We start from the raw sequence: 9,294 nt of genomic DNA on the forward strand, positions 1-9,294 counted from the left end.
ATATATATATTTATAAGGGAAGGTAGAAACAACAATCCAACAAATGACAGAAAATAAGGGAGTGTAACAGATAGATACTTTTCCAACCACGTGTTCTTCTGCTTCACTACATAACGAAGTTTCACATGAAATTTACACTAACAATATGAAATTTTATTTGATTTACTAGCTGCTTGTGTTTAAGTCGATTCTGGGAATTGATGATACTGTACTGTTTGGACAGGAACGAGTTTTTGCTAACTTAATTTTTGTTTTGATAATATTATATTATAATCTTTTAGTCCCAAGTATTTTATTTGGAGATTTTAAATTTAATTTCAACTATCCGACTCTATTTGTTCCATTTTTAGTCAACATAATTATCTTGATATGAATAAGCTATGGCATACAGTGTTGCATAAACTGATTCGAACATTGCTAAAGTATCATAATCTCTATAATTATTGGGTTCGTTTTTCTTCTCTTTCTTATATTTCTTCTTCTTTAGCTTGATGCTTATCATCAGAACTTGCAAATGAAGGAAAGGATAATCAATGTCGAACACCACTTGACTTGGACAACAGAGAAATTCCATGACGTGTATTTTGACATTTCCAGTTCTATATTAGGTTGGAAAATAAAAAGAAGATATTGGAGGAATATAATATATTTTCTTAAAATCCGTTTACAGAATAAGAAATAAACCCTCATGGAAAATTCCACACCTACTTTAATCAATGAAGAATATTCATTTATTTTGAAGTTCCAACGTTTTATTTGATGTCCATGGACAAACTTCAAATTCCAGTTTTTCAAGGGAATACAATTATTTTTTTATATTTTCCTTAATCTTTTCCCTAGTTAGACAAATAACAAAAAATTTAATTTCTGCAGTGTTTTTAACAAAGGAAAAACTTTGGGATGGAGAAGAATAACACTAATTCCCACTGACTAGAAAGGTTGGCAGTTCTTAAGTACAATTATCATTTACTTCACAAGTCATCACTTAACTTTCTATGCTACTTGGAAGAAAATTACGAAAAAAGATTATGTATTATGGGAAATTAATGGTAATGCTAAATATAGTTTGTTTCTTGAGCTAGGCGTTGTGTGTATCTTGTGATGCCATTTAGACAACTCTATAGTAGAATCTATAAATGAATTAAAATTCTTTTTTAGTAAACCATATGCAGTTGAAATAATAAAGCAGTAAATAGGTCTCACTCATTGACGATAACACTTATTTTTCTAGTGTGAAATACAGGTGCAGTGAAAACATTAAACATCTTTATATAATTATAAAATTAGGTCAACGGACCTCTATGAAAGAAAATTAAAACAAAAAAATCTTAGGTAAGAAGAAATCAGTATATTTTCTTTTACTCCTAATCAACTACCATAGAATAGAAGGTCTTTAATCATCACACATTCACACTCATATCTGTTTGAAACATATTGAGGTTGTCGGTGTGACTTATATTATTTTCCAAGCTAATTAAAATTAGCCTAATGTATGAGTTATACACAAACTGAAAAAAGAATATAGGAATTTGTCAAAAGTATACGAAACCAATTATTTGAAAGTTTACTACTATTACCAATTAAATATTCTATTACTCCCTCCGTCTCAAAAAGAATGAACTTTTTCCTATTTGAGGAGTCAAATAATAAGCTTATCTTTTACCTATTTTTTGTAGATAATTTTTAACTATTTTAAATTGTTAACTATTATGACATATAGTATTTTTTTATTTGGTTTCTAGATATTTAAATTTTACTCCAAAAAACTGAAAAATATCCATATCCGAATTCATACCAAAGAATTGGCCAATTTAACTCTCGTACCTAAAAAGTTCGAATAAATTCAAACAGAAGGAATATAATAATTATACAAGAGTAATGTTTTGTGGATAAAATCATGGACTTATTTTGACGTGATCTAACTGATGACCCTAGCAGTGGAATTAGATTCCTTGGCTGACCCACTAAACCTTTTAGGATTAAATAAAAGGCAAGTTGGCCTTTTTAGTAGTAAACGATAATTTAACTCAAAGGTTATTGGCTAAAATGGATTTAAAAGATAATCATGTTGATCTAAGCTGAGTTCGTACTAGCCAAAAGCATTGAGTTCAACAGAATTTTCAACATGAAATGTACAACTATGTACCATTACTATGTTTTTCGTTTCCTCCTCTCAAAAGAATAAAAAATAATAATTAATTAGTCATGCCCAAATGAAGATGCTAGTTCTAGTCGTGACCTTTCCTTCTTACTTTTTCACGATTAATGCTCTTACCAAAGTATAATTAAATACTTTAATATGATTAAAAATAATCTTATATTAATTTACAGTAAATATAGTTCAGTAACAGCATGTGAAACTGACGGAGGATCAAATTCAAAATATCTTTCAGCTGAAAGTTATTAATTCGCAAAATATAAAAGGATTAAAGCATTATTTTATTTCTATGGTTTATAAGTCAGATTAAAGTATACTTTGGGTGTTGGTTTGGGGGTAGGGGATTACTTGTTATTGCTATGACTACAAATAGAGACAACACCTTGGTCAACCGACCAGCATGTATATTTTTCTTTTAAATTCAGTTGAATCATTCAACAGTCAATATTGTGCTTGCATGGGTTTGTGAATTATCCAAGACACAATTAGGAGTAGTAAATAAGATTAGAAAAGTCTTTCCTTTGTTTTGTTTTCTTGCTTTTTTTGCTTTTTATTATTTAGATATTTTTTTGGGGGGGGGGGGGTGGGGGGGGGACCTTTGCCAAAATTAAATTGTTTAGTGAAAAAGAAGAAGCAGGGGAGAGGGTGGAGGGCATGGACCCCATACCAAGAAAGATGGAAAGCTTGACTTAAACGGTGAAAAATGGAGCACTACTACAATATATGGGCTTGTTAAAAACAATTTTAATTAAAGTGAATGATCAAATATATTCCTCTACTTTCAAAAAATATTTAAATATATCATTCGTTATATTATGAGTCTAAATATACTCATGTCGCTATACTTTGGGATCAAATATACCTCTCATTTAAACGGAGGGACACGTGTCATCGTCGTGTTAGCCAATTCTAAATATCTTCTAATTAATTAAAAAGACACATACTCATACCTGAAATATTTGTAAAAATTGCTTTAAAAAAAACTAAAAAATATTTTTTTGTAAAAACTGAAGAAAAAAAATTCAACAAAATATTTTCGCTTTTTTAAAACTAATGCACTTGTAGTCCACTGCTTTAGGAAAGTCTTTTTTCTATTTTTAAAACAAAATCTTTTTTTTTTTAGTTTTTACAAAAACAAATTGCTTTAAAACAAAACTGAAAAAACTGAAAAATAGTTTTTTGTAAAAATTAGAAAAAAAAATCAACAAAATATTTTGTTTTTTTAAAAACTAATGCACGTGTAGTCCACTGCTTTAGGAAAGTCTTTTTTTCAGTTTTTACAAAACAAATTGCTTTAAAAAAAACTGAAAAAACTGAAAAATATTTTTTTGTAAAAACTGGAAAAAACCATCAACAAAATATTTTTGTTTTTTAAAAACTAATGCACTTGTAGTCCACTGCTTTAGGAAAGTCTTTTTTCAGTTTTTAAAACAAAATATTTTTTTTCAGTTTTTACAAAACAAATTGCTTTAAAAAAAACTGAAAAATATTTTTTTGTAAAAACTGGAAAAAAAAATCAACAAAATATTTTCGTTCTTTTAAAACTAATGCACATGTAGTCCACTGCTTTAGGAAAGTCTTTTTTCAGTTTTTAAAATAAATTTTTTTTTCAGTTTTTACAAAAAAAAAAATTGCTTTAAAAAAAACTGAAAAATATTTTTTTGTAAAAACTGGAATAAAAAAAGACTTTCCTAAAGCAGTGGACTAAAGGTGCATTAGTTTTAAAAAAATGAAAATATTTTGTTGAATTGTTTTTTCCAGTTTTTATAAAAATATTTTTCAATTTTTTCAGTTTTTTTAAAGTAATTTTTACAAATATTTCGGGTATGGGTATGTGTCTTTTAAAATTAATTAGGAGATATTTATTTTCAATTTTTTCAGTTTTTTTAAAGTAATTTTTACAAATATTTCGGGTATGGGTATGTGTCTTTTAAAATTAATTAAGAGATATTTAGAATTGACCAACAGGACGATGACACGTGTCCCTCCATTTAAATGAGGGGTATATTTGAACCCAAAGTATAGCGGCAGGGTTATATTTGGACTCATAGTATAACGAAGGGTATATTTAAATATTTTTCGAAAGTACAGGGGTATATTTGGTCCTTTACCGATTTAATTAATGGCGAAGGGGCGCCACACTAGCGAGCTTTCTTTTTGTAATATTAATGCTCCAAACCTGACAGACCGTTAAGTAAAATTTGAGAAGAAAGTGCGCTGACTAATCACATCTTCAGTGTAAATTTTAAAATCAAAGGAATATTTTATTAACAAACGCGCCTTCCTTGCATTTTTAAATTTACACAAAAGGCTCAATGTGCTAACGTGCCTTCAGTTGTAATTATATTCAATCGGCTGACATTGATTTGATAAATGTCTGACGTTACAGGTTTAAGAAAGACTCATTGTCAGATTGCCTTATGTGAAAAATGAAAGGTTTGCGTATTGAATGCGCTTTTTGTTAGAAAAAACACACTAGAATACATGCATTTGAATTCTATATATAATCGATGCTATTTCATAAACGAGGTAACGCTTGTTATCTCCGGTAGGTGGCCATATCCGACCACACAGGGTATTGCTCGGTATATAGAAATTACTATTGTTGATAGTGAGTCATTGTAAGATTTTTTGAAGGCACCTGATAGATTAAGGCATATGATGAATTTTGATGTGCTTGAGATGTTTATTAAAATAGAATTATTGGAGGTTGTTAAGCCCACAAATATTTTTCACTGAGTCATCTATAATTTCTAATGTGCCACTTTTTAATCTTAATAAGCCTCCAACCGAAGCTTATGTGCCATGTACCGATCCAGTGAGTAGTTATTCAGATTTTCATAGTTTTACAAGGTTGTTATCACAAAGTACAATACCAGAAATTGACCCAACACCTAGTAGCTATGGCCATGGTTGTACTAGTTTTGGCACACAATTTTCAACTAAAAATTATCATTATCATAGTTTTGGAGATGGTGCAGGAACCAACAATGCTGCCCAACACACTTGAGAATACTTAAATCCCACAGATTCCAATATTTTCAGATATACTGGCTCGTGTTAAAGCTGATGTTGCTCATGATGGGTGTAATCTTAGAAGATCATAATAACTTAGATTCTAACCTTATTGCTTCTTTGTTGTTACCTTATGTTAGGAACAATCCTCACTTCAAGCTTAAAGAAGCACAAACTATAGTCAAGATTGTAGTTTCCCACACTCCGTCATACAAAAAAGCTTGGCTCGGTCGTAGGCGTGCATTCAAGATAATACTAGTGTCAGAATCCCGGATAATTTGAAAGAATATTAATATTATAAAATTATGATCTAATATATTATATTTATTTACCCGAAAAATGGATAGAGTTAAATTTATACACAGTTCCGAAGATATGTGGTACAACTTAATACAAAATGCTAGGATAAATAAAAGGATGAATATAGGTTGGAGAAAACGTAATCCAGGCAAATCAATTATGAACAGTGAATTTAGGATTTAACAAAATAGATTCAATCTAAGAAACTAGAAAGATCACTCTTGCTTATAGAGGAAATAATACAGTTTGTGATAGTCTAAGTCTCAAAAAAGATCCCTGACAAGAATGATAAACAAGCCCTTTTATAGTGAAGGGGTTTGGCTCCAAGTATAATAAAATAAACATTCAGTGGGAGACCCATGATAAATCAGCTTTTTCATAATTTTTGCCAAGATTCCCTCTAGTGGGATTACAACGGCTTTTGTCTGCGAGCTCGATCTTGCTTAGAATCCTCGATTTTGGTTCGATCTTGATTTCGGCTCGAACTCGTGATCCTGGTTCGAGCCCTCGAATGGATTCTAGGTCGATGTAGGTTGGTTTTTGGATTATCAGCACTATAGATCTACCCGCGCCATGGTTCGATTCTTGTTCGAGTTTGATTATGATATCGATCTCAACATGGACCGGCCTCCCCGGGCTCTAGGTTAGTTCGTGCCCCCCTTCGGGATCTTACTTCGATACACCACCCTTCGAACCGTACCGGACATGCCAAGGCTGAAATCCATTTCGACCGTATACAGATAGTCCCCTCGTTTTTCAAAAAGAAATATGGCGAGAAACGATATGATTTTCAACAGCTCGATCGGATTATATCTTATCGATTCCATCAAGCTCGACCATGACGCACATGATAGCTGTCCTGTCGATTTAGTCTTTCAAGGCATTTAATGCATGTCATGCGGTGGTCGGCCACTGCTGATAATGAACTGCCGTCGCTTTGAACCTATAAATAACTCTCACCTTTATCTTTTACCATTTTTACATCTTCTATCTTCTAAAATTTCTCAATTTCTTCTTTATACTCTCCAGCCTACCAAAAAAGCTGTGATTTCTTTCCGAAAAGACCCCTCAATTCTACCAAATCTCTATCACTTTCTTCTACTCCTTATTTTTGAATTCAAAAATGGCAAAAACATCGCAAACCGTTCCTCAGAAAGAGAAAGCTTCATCTTCATATTGTGTCGCTGATGAGACACCGGCGGAGCCACAACCAGAGGAGTGTGTCCCCGAGGCGTGCGTCCTTACTTCAGATTTTAAAGTTGATAAAGGTTCATCGGTCCCTGGCCGGTGTGAGCTGGTATCGAGGTACATGTGTTCGATTACTGAGAAGCACCTCGATCTGTTAAAGAAGGACTGCAATTGGGGAAAAAAAGAAGTGATAATACCTACCCCTCACGAAGACATCACTTCTCACGTGAAAGGGTTTTTGAACGTATATACTTACCCTTTCACTTTGGGTCCCCTCGATTCCGTCGTTATCGACTTATGTCGACAGTATCAGGTAACCTTAGGCCAGGTCCATCCATCTTTGTGGCGGATCGTTATTCTGATCCGATATTTCGTGAGCAAAATCGAGGGGATGTCGTTCACCCTCGATCATCTTATCCGGCTGTATCATCCCCCAATTTTTAGGGGAGGGTTAATAAAACTCCAGCGTCGGGCTACCAAGGCTTTGTTCTCGAGTATTGACGAGGACAGGGATCGAAGTTGGATGAGCAGGTTCGTTCGAGTAAGGACTTCGGACCTGATCCCGACTGAAAAGATGCCCTTTCCCGATGAGTGGAATTTGAAACGTAAGTGTGATTTTGCTGTTGCTTCTATTTTGTTCTTTCATTTGTTCTCTTATTGACACTCCTCTTTTCATGATGTAGCAGTTCCCTGGATGCCCGGAGCGGTTCCCGACCTCAAGAATTGGGTACGGGCTCTTGTTTCGACTTCCACATATGCCGAACGCTCATGGCGTGATTTGTCTAAGGGTCGGTAGGAGGCCAAAAATCACGGTAAGCTCATTTCTCGGACTCTGACGAGGCATTTCTCGATATTTTTTATAAGGTTTCCCATATACAGGTTTGGGTAAAGACGCAATCTTGAGACCTCTGTCTAATGAGGAGGATGTCTCGACCTTCGTTCCAAAGCCGGTGAAGGAAAATAAAAGGAAGAGAGCTTCGTTGCCCGAATATCCAAAATCGAAGAAGAGGACAACTCGTAAGCCGAATAAGAATGTTATTCCTTTGACCGTAGAATCCGTTTTGTGCCTAAGGGATGAAGAAGAAGAAGAGGATAATAAGTCCATACTGGCGGTCCGGACGAAGAGAGACACCGATGCTTCATCGCCGGCTGGATCGATGATGCCCTATGGGGCTCCGTCTCGAACTGAAAATATACCGGAGAGAGGTTCTGGTAGAGTTCCCAAACTATCGGATGTCGAAGATGCCTCTCATCGGAATCAACCGGCAGGGGTTACAATCGAAGAGCCCTTCGAACCCCTCCAAGCTGAGGGGAATGCTCCGAGCGAGTCTCTTGGGGCAGCAGCGATCGAGGACTTGCCTACCTTTCCCGCTTTTTCCGTAGGGGTGATTCGAGAAGCTCAAGCTCTGGGGGGCCCTCGATCTAGGTAGGCCTCACGATGAAGAGGATCCATTTTGTGACCTGTTTACTGGTATCGAGGATGTTGCCGGTGCCGGTGCCGGTGATGAATCAGATCTTTTTCACGGTTTGCGGCAGGCTTTGAACCAGGTGAGTCTTTTAAAAATCTTTTTGTTGGTATTGCCTTTATGTTCGTCTTTCGTTAACTTCGCTTCTTGTTTCTTTGTAGGCTGTGGCGGTCCATCGAGAATAATGTTCTCGTTCCCAAAATGAGCTGCATCGATACGCGGCCGACCTAAAACGCGCTACCGACGAGAGGAACTCTCTCAAACTTTCCTTAGGGCAGAGAGAGGAGGAAATAAAAGATCTCCGGGCCGAGCTGGCCAAGGCTTATCGAGACCAGAATGATTTGTCTGAGCAGGTAATGATGCTTTTGAAAACCTATGGGTTCGATACCAGAACGATAGCTAACATTTCGGTCTCACAGCTGCAGCAAAAAATCGAGATGATAGGGAAGATGCGTGAAGAGGTCGATGTGATAAGGATGGAATCCTTGCAGTGGAAAGAAGGTATGGACCACTTTGCTGTAGAAAAAGAGACTGCTCGAGCCCAATTATCATCGTCTGAAACCCAACTTCAGAAAATGAAGGAAAAAGGCCTGGTTCAAGCAAGAAAAATTGAGGAGCTCGAGGCTCGGTTGGCTTCAGTAGTCGCCAAGGCTGAATCCGATGCTAAAACGGCAAAGACTTATGCGGATGCGCTCGTGGCCATCTATCGGGCTGATGCTGAAGCTGCCCAAGTTCAGGCAAGAGAGGCAGCCAAATCTGCCAATGGTCGGGCGCATTGGGTCGCCGAACTTGCTAAGTACCGATCCAGGAGAGAAACTCTCGAGGAGATTCATGCTCGCGGCTTCGATCTCACGGAAGAGATAAAAAGGGCAAAAGAACTCGAAGCTGATGTTGAAGCTCTGGTTTCCGATGATGATGACGATGATGATGGGAGCAAAAGCGGATCCGAGAACGGGGGGAACGTGATAAAGAAAAGACCGCTCCCGTTTAAATTTTTTTTTTTTGCTGTAGCCACCTATGTAGATAAATTTTGTGTATAGGCATATCTCTATGTATTAAACCACTTAATCAAACTTGAACCTCGTGGTCTCTGCAACCGAGCGAGCGTTTATTCAAACCTGGGGCAATGTAGCCCTTTAGACTTATTAATTGTCAACGATTCGATTT

This window comes from Nicotiana tomentosiformis, chromosome 3 (assembly GCF_000390325.3).
Source record: "Nicotiana tomentosiformis chromosome 3, ASM39032v3, whole genome shotgun sequence".
Lineage (NCBI taxonomy): Eukaryota > Viridiplantae > Streptophyta > Magnoliopsida > Solanales > Solanaceae > Nicotiana > Nicotiana tomentosiformis.